Source organism: Herpailurus yagouaroundi, unplaced genomic scaffold (genome assembly GCF_014898765.1).
Source record: "Herpailurus yagouaroundi ecotype Mexico unplaced genomic scaffold, PumYag 162, whole genome shotgun sequence".
Taxonomy (NCBI): Eukaryota; Metazoa; Chordata; class Mammalia; order Carnivora; family Felidae; genus Herpailurus; species Herpailurus yagouaroundi.
The window spans coordinates 27,841,126-27,856,105 of NW_024412403.1; the positions used below are offsets into that span (position 1 = coordinate 27,841,126).

Here is a 14,980-nt window from a genome sequence, read left to right on the forward strand (position 1 = left end):
CATTATGCAGACGATGACCACCACTGTTGCAAAATTCTTGCAGGCCATTGTCACAGTAACTCTGTGTTCCAGTTGCTCTACTTCATTTTGGAATGTTCAACTGCAAAGATCATAATGGGCAATAATAATAAGCCAGGAAAGAGATTCCCTTTAAGGACAAGGGACGGAGTAATCGTGTTCAGTGTTACCCAAATCTTGGCTACTGGAGACACATTTGTGATCACTTAAAACTTCTACAAATTAAAAATGAATGTTTAGGGGCGCCTGGGTGGCTCAGTCGGTTAAGCGTCCGACTTCAGCTCAGGTCATGATCTCGCAGTCCGTGAGTTCAAGCCCCTCGTCGGGCTCTGTGCTGACAGCTCAGAGCCTGGAGCCTGTTTCAGATTCTGTGTCTCCCTCTCTCTCTGCCCCTCCCCCATTCATGCTCTGTCTCTCTCTGTCCCAAAAATAAATAAACAAAAAAAAAATTTTTAAAAAATGAATGTTTAAAAATTTTAATGTTGCTACCCCAAGAGACTAGTTTTCCTGAAATCCCATATTCTCATCTCACTTTTGATCTCTGGAATCACATTTATTCATATAGATCATATGCACTCTTTTCCATATCCACTGCTTCTCTTCTTGGGTATTTCTGTATCTCACTCTGTCCACTATGACAAACAACAGTTGTCAAGGCTCCATTATCTCCACAGATGGTACATGGAAGTGGTGTGTTTTGTTTTGTTTTGTTTTTTTACTTTTTATAAAGCAACTCCTCCTACAGTGGGCTGACAGCCAACCTGATTAGAACCAAGTGTTCCATTGTCAATATTTCTCCAAAATAGTCAGAAATAAATTTGTCCCCTTAATATTAATGTGTACTCATATCCTAAAAAAATAAAAAATCAGAGTGTAGCGCCTTGGAGTTCCATCATTTTATCTGACAGAGAAAATTTCAAACATATCCTGTGGCTTTCCTGGTTATTAAACCACCCAAATAAATCCCATATCTCTGTGATTCAAAGTTTGTGTCTCTGACCTCACGTAAGCATGAAGAGTAGAAGAGAAGCAAGCTGAGAAACTCCTGAAAGCCTCCCATGTTTATTTACAAAAGTAAAAAAAGAGGACACTAGTCTAAAAGGCATTTGTTTGTAATAATTTCATAATACCGAACAACTCTTTTAAGATGTGGTTTGCTCAAGATTTACAAACTCTGAAACACTGTCTGCTGTTGAGGTCCTATGTCAAAACTCCAGGTATTGATGATGTCATTCATTTCTTAAAATAAGCTATTATTTCTCAAATATAAAAAATATGCATTCTACAGAGTAATTCATAGGAATAAAGCATGAATGAAAGATAGCCTGTGATCCTTTACCCAGATAGAGCCATTGTTAATGTTTTCATTTATACAGTTTTATAATATGTATTTGTGCATGAGTGTGTGCATGTGTGTGTTACAAAAACAGGATCATACAGTTGCATAAACAGCATTTTGTACTCATCAACGAATGTATTGTGGGACTCTCTTGCCTCTACTAAATGTATGTGTATGTCACTTTTACTATTTTTTTAATTTTTTAAAATGTTTATTTCTGAGAAACAGAGAGAAACAGAGTATGAGTGGGGGAGGGGCAGAGAGAGAGGGAGACACAGAATCTGAAGAAGACTGCATGTTCCGAGCTGTCAGCACAGAGCCTGACATGGGGTTCGAACCCACGAACTATGAGATCATGACCTGAGCTGAAGTTGGAGGCTTAACCGACTGAGCCACCCAGGCGCCCCTGTATATATCACTTTTAAAAACTACACACTATTCCATGATATACCTATTGTATAATTTTTAAATTGGCAATTAGGATGTTTCAATTTTTCCCTGTTGAAGACAAAGTTGTGCTGATGGTAGTCAAAAATACAGCTTGGTACACAAATCTCATTACTTCTTTAGCATACATTTTAAAAAATAATCTTTTTTTAGTTTTAAGTTTATTTATTTATTGTAGAGAGAGAGAGACAAAGCAAGTGAGTGGGGGAGGGGAAGACAGAGAAAGAGAGAGAATCCCAAGCAGTCTCTGCACTGTCAGCATGAAGCCCGAAGCGGGGCTCAAACTCACGAACCAGGAGATGATGACTTGAGCCGAAACCAATAGACGCTTAACCAACTGAGCCACACAGGTGCCCCAGCATACATTTTTAGAAGTGAAATTGCTGAGTCAAAGAATAAGCACATTTAAAAAATCTGAACCATGTTGTCCAACTGTCTTCCAACCAACAAAAGATGGTTCTGCCCACTTGTCCTGTCTCCTACTCATTTCTCATTGAGAAAACAAGCCATTCATTGCATGCTTCCTATGTCCTGGGGTGTGTACTCCGTACAAGATAAGGAGACATGGAGGGACTAAATAGTTTCCAGCCAACTCCTCCTAGAGCTCATGGTTTAGTAATAGGACACACACGTAATTTCAATACAGTGTTATAAATGACAAAGTTTTAGCAATGTGTACACAGTTGATTGAGGAAGATGAATAATATTCCCTAAACATTCACTGAACATGCTCTAAAATGTGTTACCTCATTTTTTACCACAAACATCATAAGAGATGGGCCTTTATTATCTTCATTCTACATAGGAAAAATCTAAAACCCAGAGAATTTAAATAACTTTCACTGGCATGGCTGCTCTAGTCTCAGTTCTGCAACTCTCCAGCATTGTGATCCTGGACAAGTTAACTTCTCTAAACCTCAGTTCCTTCATGGGTAACTTGAGGATAACACAAACTTCCAGATTTATAGCAAGGACTGAATTAAATGTGAATTCTTACAAAGCATTTAGCTTAGTGCTTAATATACAGTAAGTACTCAATAAATGCTAGTTCCGTAACGCCTCCACTGACTTTACTAATATCCCTGTCACAAACGGGGAAGAAAGACTACTCTGCTCATGATCTATTTCATAATCAGAAATATTTTTTCAAAGTTCAACCTAAATACTCTCAATGGCCTTCAGTGACATGCAGTGATATGAACTTCTCTTTCTTATATAATGGAAATATTTGTTTTCTTCCCATTCATTATTTACTGATTCTTAAGTTATTTCTATGAAAATTCCACTGTGTCTTAAAGATATACCACAGCCCTGCACTTGGTTTTGAGCATCTGAAGAAGTTACTATAAATCGAGTTCCTAGAGCAATTTAAAACATATATTTTAAAATACTGTATGACAATTAGCTCATGTCATTATCTAAAGGCAAGAAGGACAGACTTCAGGAGAGTTAAGTAAGTTACAGATGTAGAGTTTTAAGGTAAAAAAAACCCAAACATCTATTAGGTATTTCAATTTTAACAGTTCTCATTTATGTAAGTATATAAAAATTCATAAGTGACATATTCTGAACCACTCAAATAATCTATTAAAACAGATCCTTTTTTTCATGAATTGTTCTAGAAATTGCCTGCACTGCAAGGCATTGCTGGCATTTGGTTCTCTTGTTTTAATTTTGACAGTGTTTCTAAATAAAAATAAACATGTTACTTTTGCTTATTTTTTAGTTAAACAGAAAGATTTGGTTGAGAGAGAAGTTTTAAGTTGTATGAATGCCTATAATATTCAAATTTATCAGCTAACAGGCTCTATTTTGTTTAGAGCATGGATAAAATAGCTCTCAAAGTGAAACTACCTCGAGCTTTTTAAAAATATAGAGATGTTCCTCATGAAATATGTACAAATACAGGGAAACAATCTGACTAAAAATGCTCAAGTTAGCAGCAGCGATGAATCTAAGAAAGGTTCATGCCAATATCTTGAAAATTTACTACTTTCGGCATCTGCCTACTTTAACCCTTAACTCTTTGTCACTTACCTAAAGTTAACTCAGTGGGGTGTTTCTTTAGTAGGCTCTTTAATTGTCCTTATCATTTTTGAAACATTATTTAATTTTAAGATTTGGGGTAAAAAGTTTTGGTGGAATATTTTTCCCAGAGTAAATATAATTTTGTTTTTGTTTTCAATAATTTAAAGACTGTGGATCACTTAGCCTTATTTATCACAACAGCAAAGACATACATTTAAATCATCTCAACAGAGTATTCTCCTTAATGTAATATTATCACATTGCGAATTTGTGGAATCCCTTCCTACCTCACTAGAAAATATGATACAAATGACTTGCAATTAACGTAATTCATGGAATAAAAGATAATGTTTTTGATCTGTTAACCATAATCATTATTAGCATGAATATTGGGTTTTTAAAACCTTTTATAGATTCAGATCGCAAAACAGCAATACAAACCTACTCCTAAATGAATAATATTCCCTTTTCTTTTTCTCATGTGAAGTACACTTTAGAGAGCCTCTCTGACCAGAAGAGAACCACATTACCCAATTGTAGTAAACATTCTTTTCTTAGAAAGAAACATCAACCTTGCAAATATAGTATCAGTGAATTCACTATTACTTGGAGCTTGAAGGCCAGCAAGCTCTGCCTCAATAGGGGGAAAAAGATTTATTTTCTCTAAGTGTCATACATTCCTTCATTGACTTCAAAGTCAGACCCATTTCCAGTCCTCTAAGACATAAACTGCAGTACTTACGTCAAGTGGATTTTCTAGTGGGTTATTTATTTCCATCTGTCTTATATTTGTGGGCAGGTTGAATAGATCTGGGTCTGCTGGAGAGAGAGATGAAAGATAGACTTTAAAGCAAGAGCTGAGTTTAAGCAAGAAAATAAGGTTCAACAATAGCGGATTAAACTTGAAACCTTGGGGAAATTCTTATTCAGGCAATTTTATGTGCAACTTTTAACTTGCAAATAGGGAATTTTGACAATCTCTACATTGTTACATATAATGTAGTGAGAAATGATGATTTATGTAAACGAAAGTGATAGGTCGTGTATTTCCTAGGAAGCACATTCAAGTTTATTTTATCTGTTGAATTTGTTTCTCATTGTTCTTGTAAAACTGCTTCAGTTTCCTAAGTTCTCCTTCAGTGCACACCATCCACTCTTAACCTTCTCACTTCCTTTGGTCTGGAGCTCCATTCTTTATTAAAAGTTCACACCAACAACTAAGCAGAAAAAATTAATGTTCTGGTGGAGTCACATGCTGGTTAGATGTTCTTCAGTCTTCATCGCACATTAAACCTGCATATAATTTATGTTGGTGTTAACCACAGATTTATGTCCTTTGAACTTTTTTAAATAAGTGAATGCTTTATCTCCCTAATGTAAACACTGTTGTTCATTCCGATTCTTATAAATTATTTAACGAATTACTCTGGTGTCTTTAGGTAAAAATAAATTAACTTAGAAAATGCGATCAGCCTAATTAAATCATGTGCTAGGTGACTTTCTATCTGTCCATAATTATAAATGAGAACCAACACCTTATACTAAAAAGAAAATACATACAGTATTAATTAGTCTACTAAGGGTGGCTAAAATGTGAAAAAATGGAATGTATTCAGAATCAGGTAACTTACCTCCCATGATCTAGGAACAATTGTCGGGGGCATGGAATACAGGTTTAGGGGATCAGAATTTGCTGAACAGCAGCTTTTAGCTTTCTCCTAGCTTGAACCTATATTAAATAGTCTTTGTATTGGGCAGATTTACTTTCTTTTTTAAGTGATCTACACTAATGTTTACTGAAAATGACTCCAGGTGAGTTTTCCCACTATAAAACCCTTATAAAATTGATTGGAAAAAAAGAAAAAAGATCAACTCCAGATCTCAGTGGCTTAGCACAACCAAAGTTCTCTTCTTGCATACATATAAGTCTGACATGGGTTAACGGAGGTTTCTCCTCTGGGTGGGGTTTTAGGGACATGGGCTGATGGAGACCATGTTAGCTTGTGATGCCGCCATCTTACACACGCTTCAGCATTTGCCATCGTAAGGGAACAAAGAGCTTAGAGAACTCAGCTACTCTTAAGAGAAGCGCCTCATTTCTGTGCATAGCTCATCGACATTAACTTCAAGGGATGTTAGGATGTTATCAAGCAAAGGGAAAATAATCAATTATAGTAAAGACTAGTAATCATCATCACCTTCTATGCACTAAATATTCAGTTCCCTCTTCTTCGCACACATAACACATACTCAGTACTTCAACACGGAATGGCCTAAAGCCCATCCAGTCAGTGCCTGAATTTCAAAGTCCAGCACATCTAGATGAAGTTCAAGCTCCTATGTGACTTCTCCGAGTTTGGAGACCAATGAATTTAAAAGCCAAATTACCTACTCCTACACACACACACACACACACACACACACACACACACACACTCAATCCACAAAGGTGTGACAGGGTCAGGATAATTACAATAATACACTCACTTTAAGAAAGAAGACAAATGGGACATAATCAGCAGTTCATATAAATCCCAAGGTCCTGCTGAGCACACAGTAAAGGCTCCCTACCAGTGTGTGACTCTAGTCTCCTTGTGACAAGTTCTTTTTTATTTCCATTCCCTTCTTTGACTGTATTTGAAAATCGGTCTCCTCAGGGCTGCACAGCTTCCTTGGCCCCCTTGCTCACATGAGGTTGTGTCCCCAAAGGCCATTGTCAGCTTCATACAAACGCATCGTTAGTCCAGGCTTGTGGTTCCTTTGGCAGTACATTTCTCTCAAATACTTAAGAGGCTTCCTCTCTATTTGTTTCTAGTCAGTTCCATGTGTCAGTAACCACACCCACACTTTAAAATACCTAGTTCTCACATCTCTAGCAGCTCTTTGTTTTCTCGACCCCTGTCTTTTTTCTACCAATTTGGTGGCTACCTGAAGCTTATCTATAATAACAGGTGGAAAGACCCCACTTTTAAAACTCTCTACCTTGGGGCACCTGGGTGGCTCAGTTGGCTAAGCATCCGACTCTTGGTTTTGGCTCAGGTCATGATCTCACGGTTTGTGAGTTCAAGCCCCCTCATTGGTCTCCATGCTGACAATGCAGAACCTGCTTGAGATTCTCTCTCTTCCTCTCTCTGTCCCTCCCTGGCTCATTCTTTTGTCTCTCTCTCTCTAAAATAAATAAATAAACTTAAAAATTAAAAACAAAAATCTCTGCCTTAAGTACAGTACTCAACTGAAATGTTTTGTTGAATGGAAACTTCCTTTGTGTTCCATTTGGGTCTAGAAGCAGTTGGCTTTTCCATTGCTATATGAGTCCATATTTCTAGATCCCCTGTATTTGTTCTAATTTCTGCTTGTGAGTCAGCCAATTCTTCCCTGGATTCATCTTTATTTTTGTAGTCCCTTGCCAAGCACAGCCAATGGCAGTTAGCAGACATTGCTATAGTTCTTTTTTCGCCTCTTACCTAGGAGCTAACTTTACTTGAGCATATGCTCTGCTTTCCAAGTTCTGATGTACAATAGTTTCAGCAAATGTCTTAACACTATATGACACACATTTTCCTCTGTTTCCACCTGGGTCATTTTTCTCACTTTCTGTCATTGCCTATATAGTACACATCAAGTCTTGTGTTATAGTAGAGCCCCATTTCTAATATGACTTTTTCTATTCATGAGAATGGTTGAGGTTACACAGATATGACAAATTAGCCACAGAACATGAGTGGCTTATCATAACACAGGTCAATTTCTTATTCATATAAATGTGCAAGTTATGAGGAAACTGTCCTCCATAAGTCATTCAGGGACTCGGGCTATTGGAGGCCACACTGTCTTTAGCTCTGCCATCTCAACCTTTGGCTCCCAATTGTTGCCAGGTCAAGAGGAACTTATAATCACATTTAAATACCTCAGACTTGAAGTGACACATGTCACTTCCTCTCACAACTACAGTCCACAAACACCTGTCCTGCCCTAATGGCAAAGGAAACAGAAATCTTTACATGAAGAAGGAACGGAATAAGAGGAAAATTAAGTTTTGTGGTCTCTAATTGTTTCTCTTTGTATTTTTAATGTTCAGATAAATGGAAACATAGGTAAGCCACAGTAACATTATTTGATCACCGTGATGGAGAAACATTTGTCAAACAAATATTAGATCATTTCATAAGTATAATTGGGAAGCACAAGTTTGATCCATTTCCTCACATATAAAAATACCTAGTGACTAATAGGTATAAAAGAAAGCTACATAGCAATCAAATTGGCCCTTAAATAAAAAAAAATGCTCCCTCAGAACTAGTTATATGACATGGAAAACAGATTGAACAAAAACAGTCACTAGCAGGAAATAGTAGGAAGTGGAGCAGCAAAAAAAAAAAATGGATAAAAATAAATGAATGAAAAGAAGAAAAGAAAGAATAAAGCCACATAAAAGAAAAGATTTTAAATGTTGTCAGATATAAGGAATTATTTTGAATAAAGTTAGGAGTCTATATAAAACATTGCTTTACAACTTCAAAATTTTATAATAGCTAGGATATCAAGGTTCAGTACAAATAGAAGGGTCCTAGATGATTCTCAGAAATGGATATTCCTTAACACCTAGGTCAAGAATGAGGGTTGTGAACATATTGGTGAGAGAGTGATGAGTCAGATAAAAACTGGCCCACACACAATCATGATAAAAAGGGCGACAGCAGCCCTTCTAAGTTAATGAACAGCCTATGTATCATTCTGGCACACCTGGTTCAGGGGGTTTGAGAGAAGAAGGGAACAGGAATTCCTTAGAGGAGGAAATCCAGCAAGAAAGCCACTTGAAATAAAATATTTTCAAGAATTATTTCAAACAAGAGTTAAAATCTTTGCCAAAGAAATAGCTTGTTCAAATTGATAAAAGCGTTTCTTAAAAACTGGACTGCTAAAATGTGAGAAGAGAAAAATTTTCTGCAGAAAATCAGAAAGTAAATATTCTAGGCTTTGATGTCCATACAATCTCTGTCATAGCTACTCACCCCTGATGTTAGAGCAAGAAAAAAACACAGACGATAGGATACATAAATGATGGCCCTGGTTATGTCTCTATGAAACTTTATTTGCAAAAATAGATAGCAGCCTATCTGAATCAGCCTACAGCCCATAGTTTGCCAACTTTTGCTCTCAGAGAGAAAATGGCAAGTAATTCTAACAAAATTTTAAAGTAAACTGGTGAGAACAAAACAATGATCAACCATACTGACAGCTCAAGACATGCAAAAGAAAACAATGAAATTTTCCTTTTCCCTAAAGCATTACAAAATACCATGATACATGACTAAAGGGGGGTAGAGCATATTGACATAAGGTTTGCAAAATTTCTAAAGATCAAATGCATATATATGTGTATACGTATAGACACACACATATATCTTACACACACACACACACACACACACACACATATAGACACACGTATACAAAAACATAGAATTAGAATTTGGAAATCTTGCTAAGGATGCATAGTATTTAGTTTGAATTTTAGAATTTTAATTAGTACAAAAGCTATTCAGAGATGAATCAGGAAGGAGACAATACTTCTTGGTGGTCATAGTAATGATTTATTTGGTTATATATATATATATATATATGCACTTCCCTACCCCATTATTTTTGGAGAACAAAAATAGGGAAGAAGTGGGAAAAGTCATGCAATCTCTCTGTAGGTACTAGGAGTTCTTAACACTGGGAACATGAGGTCTCCTACTCAGTCTCCTCTTTATTGCCTTCCTTCATCCCATGGACTGAGAAGCTTCTAGAGGAATCAAATTAAGCAATAGCAAAAAGCATGTACTTTTAGCCTTAGGAATGTCCATCCCATATTAGGAGTCCTACTATCCTCAACTATCCTGAGTCCAACAATTCTTGTATAAAAATATTTTCCTAGTACCTGTGAACTGTAAGCAGAATAATTAGAAAGTTCTGTGGGCACTAAAAAAAAATGAATATTTCATTAAGGAGTAAAATTCATTTCTGATACATTCTCAACTATTATAAAAAACTGATAAAGGTTTGTAAAGAGTATCATAGCAAATAAATCTTTTTCCTTTTGAAATTATCTTTCTTTTTTCCCTGATCACAAAAGCAACCATGCATCACTATCAAATGTCACAAAGAAAGAACTTAAAAGAAACAGTTACCCGTGATGCCAGTACTTGGAGACAACCACTGTCGGTAGTGTGAAGTATGTTCTCCCACGTTTTTATATTCATACATATGTGTGTATTTACGAACCTAAGATCTGCTAAACAAACTATTCTTTGATTTTCTCTGTTTAGTTTAAAAATATGAACAATTTTAATGTACACAAGGAAAAACGGGTTCCTTCTCTTTTAACCACATTGCATTGCACTGAAAGTATGCACCATAAATTATTTATGTCATCTTCTACTGATGGACATCTCGGCTGCAAAATTATTTTCCCTATTTTACACTGTAACATGAACATTTCAGTACACTTATTTGAGTGAGCTTACCCTCTTATATCCCTTAGGGTAAATTCATAGAAATGCAATTTTCTATGTTGAAGAGTATCTAAATTTAATGTTTTGCATTATATTAATAAATTACCTTCTAGAAGAGTTGTAACAATTTCTCTCTCCCTAAGTTTCCAATATGAGTGTGTTTGAATAAATTATGGTATTTTCACAGACTAAAATACTATGTTTCAAAAATTAATGACATGGCAAGCCACACATAGGATTATATCAGGTAAAACAAGATACAAGACATAATAAAGTACACCATTGATATATCACTATATAAATTGATATATATATATATATATATATACACACACACACACACGGAGAGGAATATATATATATTATATAACGTGTGTGTGTGTGTGTGTGTGTGTGTGTGCGCGCGCGCGAGCGCGCTCCAAGGAGCATCAAAACATAGGGAAAGGACTGGAGCAAATTTTTAACTGATATCTTATGTTCTTCTACATTTGTTAAATTTCCTAGAATTTGTGCATATTTTAGTTGTAATCTGAAAACCAGTATGTTAAAGAAATATTGGAAATCACAAAGCTGAAGAAATGTGTTTTCACATATTTTGTAGTTTACCTGCTATTAGACATACAATTATAAAACAAAACACCTCTAATGTGCCACAATCAGGAATATTTAAACGTGCTAAACTAAATTGCTTTTTCTCAACAAAGGACTTGTTTTAATTCGTGAAATGTCTTCATGCCTAATAGCAAGCAGAAGAAAACCTTGCTCTCCTCCACTGAGAAGACAAGTTAAGAGCAAAACGGTGAGCCCCTGAAAACAGAGAAGAAACTAGCTCCTAAGAGCTAGCTCTTACCCTGGCTGCAGGCATTTTGGAAAGCTTTTTGGAAGGGAACAAATCATTAATAAAGACTCAATACTTACAGTGACCTTTGAGCAATTCCAGATGTAGACATGCAGATTTTTCCACAAATAATAAAGAAGGGCTGGCTACAAGAAGTGACAGTCCGGAACAGATCTGCAGGAGACTAGAATTACATGGGACACAGAAAAGAGACTGAGCAGAAATGAAACAACACAAAAAGGATCCAGATCCTTCACTAAACAACCAGAGATTTATTCTCTTACATGATTTTTTTTACCAATTTTTTCCTGAGTGAACAGGAAATGCATGTTATTTTATATTTTCTGGATATGATTATGGCTTTATCAGTCTTTATGATGCTCTTCTTCTCCATCCTAACACTATGCTAAGTTTTTATACAGAGTGACTCATTGAATCCTCATATAAACCCAACTTGGTAAAGACTATTATTCACATTTTATAATTAGAAAAGGGAGGCACAGAAATTTAGGTAGCTTAGCCAAGATCATGCATCTAGAACAGAGGTCGACACACTTCTTAAAGGGCTAGCGAGTAAATATCAGATGTGCTGCCAGAAGGTCTCGGTCACAACCATTCCACTGTGCTGCATCGTGCAAAAGCATGCAGAGACAATACTCAAACCAGTGAACGTGGCAGTGTTACCCAAACAGGTGGCAGGTTCACTGGCCATGGTTTGCCAACCCTTGACCTACCTACAAAGTAGGAAAGCAAGATTCAAACTTAAGTCTATGCCTTTAATAATTAAACTGTCATACAATAGGGGAAATGCAATAATTGTGGTTCTCCTTCCATAGTCTGGGCTCACTCATTCTCAAATATTCTTTTGGGTCTCTATACAGTCTAGTTCTAAAGAAACTTACCAGTTAATGTGAATTGTCACTTACAGTGATTTGGTGGGCAAACGGTTATGGATTCCTAGGGGGCATAAATAAGGTAGGTAACTTTTCTAACAGAATGGGATTTAGCCCCTTCTTGTCAGGATAGATGTGCAGACCTGAAATTTAGAAGGCAATACTCAGCCTTCCAAAATGGAGAGAGAAGGAAGGAGATGATATTGGGCCCATTTTTAATTTAGAAATATTTAGTTTAACAAGTCCTATGATCTCAATATTTTTCCTTAATTTCCAAATTATTGTCACTTGGTGAATTTGTCTCATAAGTATAAAAACATTGGGCAATATGGCTGTACTCATTTTAAATTGCCTAAAATTCAAAGTTGTGAGAAAAAAATATTTCAACAATATTTAGTTTTCCTTGAGTTCATGAAGTAGCATTGAAAAATAATCAACAAGTTGTGCCAGCTTTTGATTTTTTAATAGTAGGTCTTTAGCAGAATTTATTTGACAGCCACATTCATGAATATAGAATGAACCAAGGTTACATAAGACTGCTAAAATAATTGAGAAGTTACATGATCTATGGGCAGGAAAAAGAAGACTCAGAAATTTAAACTCAGTCTTTTTTTTTTATTATTTATATATGAAATTTATTGTCAAATTGGTTTCCATACAACACCCAGTGCTCATCCCAAATGGTGCCCTCCTCAATACCCATCACCCACCCTCTCCTCCCTCCCACCCCCCATCAACCCTTAGTTTGTTCTCAGTTCTCAACAGTCTCTTATGCTTTGGCTCTCTCCCACTCTAACTTTTTTTTTTTTTCCTTCCCCTCCCCCATGGGTTCCTGTTAAGTTTCTCAGGATCCACATAAGAGTGAAACCATATGGTATCTGTCTTTCTCTGTATGGCTTATTTCACTTAGCATCACACTCTCCAGTTCCATCCACGTTGCTACAAAAGGCCATATTTCATTTTTTCTCATTGCCACGTAGTATTCCATAGTGTATATAAACCACAATTTCTTTATCCATTCATCAGTGGATGGACATTTAGGCTCTTTCCATAATTTGGCTATTGTTGAGAGTGCTGCTATGAACATTGGGGTACAAGTGCCCCTATGCATCAGTACTCCTGTGTCCCTTGGATAAATTCCTAGCAGTGCTATTGCTGGGTCATAGGGTAGGTCTATTTTTAATTTTCTGAGGAACCTCCACACTGCTTTCCAGAGAGGCTGCACCAATTTGCATTCCCACCCACAGTGCAAGAGGGTTCCCGTTTCTCCACATCCTCTCCAGCATCTAGAGTCTCCTGATTTGTTCATTTTGGCCAGTCTGACTGGCGTGAGGTGATACCTGAGTGTGGTTTTGAGTTGTATTTCCCTGATAAGGAGCGACGCTGAACATCTTTTCATGTGCCTGTTGGCCATCCGGATGTCTTCTTTAGAGAAGTGTCTATTCATGTTTTCTGCCCATTTCTTCACTGGGTTATTTGTTTTTCGGGTGTGGAGTTTGGTGAGCTCTTTATAGATTTTGGATACTAGCCCTTTGTCCGATATGTCATAAACCTTAGAGGAGAAAGCAGGAAAAGACCTCTCTGACCTCAGCCGTAGCAATCTCTTACTCGACACATCCCCAAAGGCAAGGGAATTAAAAGCAAAAGTGAATTACTGGGACCTTATGAAGATAAAAAGCTTCTGCACAGCAAAGGAAACAACCAACAAAACGAAAAGGCAACCAACGGAATGGGAAAAGATATTTGCAAATAAACTCAGTCTTAATGTTATTGTGGCCCAGTCAAATCACCTTGAGCCAATTCTCTCTAAATCTGAATCTTCCACAGGAAAATGGCATTAATATCACCTGCTAATGTACCAGGGCTATTGTGAAACTTATATGAAAAAATTCATGAAGTTACCTTGTAGATTTAAAACACTATATTCATTAAGGTAGGCTTCTAAGACTTACAACTTATTTTTACAAACAAAAATATCTTTTTTTTTCCTGTATCTTTTACAGACCTATAATTTTCACCAGAAACATAGAAAAGAGGACACCCAGAGTTCCAGATCTTTGCCAGCCCATCACTGTGAAAAAGCAAAGTCAACCCATAATCCTATTACCATTTCATTTTTCGAGACCTATAAAACTTTTTCCTTGCTATCAATAATCACCAACATTTCTAAATGCTCCATTTACTAGATTCCTAAACTTTTTCTAAGACTAAAGAGTAAATAACAGTAACATTTATAGAACAGAAGTCATTTAAGTAGTTTTCACAAACCAATTGACTAAAATTTTAGCTAGATTTCTAAGAAATATCATAAAGACACTGTAGCAGATTGTGTTATCTTCTGTAAATATTTGCAGCCCATCTCTTGGGAAAGATTATACTCCCTCACTTCACTGATGTCAATCTTGGTCATATAACTTGTGAAGAGTGAGCAGAAGTGGCATGTGCCACTTGCAAGTAGAAATTTAAGGGCCATTGCAGTTTGCCAGTTTCTTTTTACTTCTGTGCTAGACCAGAATATTCCAGATAAGGGCTCCATCAACCAGGGGTCCAGAGTGAATACAACATGGAGCAGCACTGGGACCAACTCAGGAGACTATGTAGAATAACTGAGAAGTAAACTTTTGTTCATGTTAGTCACTGATATTGTGGGTCACCTGTTACCACAGGATAACCTAGGCTATTGTCCTAAATGACTAATTAGAGGATGTAAAAATCCTGTTATATTCTGTGCCTGGACCTTTTAATTATAATGATATAAAGATGGCAGTAGCAAAAAATAACCTCATTTATTCAGAAAGAAGCATTTCAATGTTTCCTATAGGCTAATACAATTAAGACAGGATATAAGACTAAATTTTGTCTGCACTGAACAACAAAAGTGTTGCAAGGGATTCAGAATCCTAAAGAGTTTTTGAGTTAT

At 36.4% G+C, this 14,980-nt stretch overlaps 1 long non-coding RNA gene across 2 annotated transcripts in view; it reads left to right on the forward strand.

Moving 5' to 3' along the window:
* LOC121036073 (uncharacterized) overlaps positions 1-14,639 on the forward strand; it is a 48,625-nt gene extending 33,986 nt beyond the window's left edge. For both annotated transcript variants that reach the window (XR_005793223.1, XR_005793222.1), the window contains exons 4-5: positions 11,034-11,128; positions 14,064-14,639. This is a non-coding gene — a long non-coding RNA (uncharacterized LOC121036073). The remainder of the gene's footprint in view (positions 1-11,033; positions 11,129-14,063) is intronic.
* The last annotated feature ends 341 nt before the right edge of the window (positions 14,640-14,980 follow it).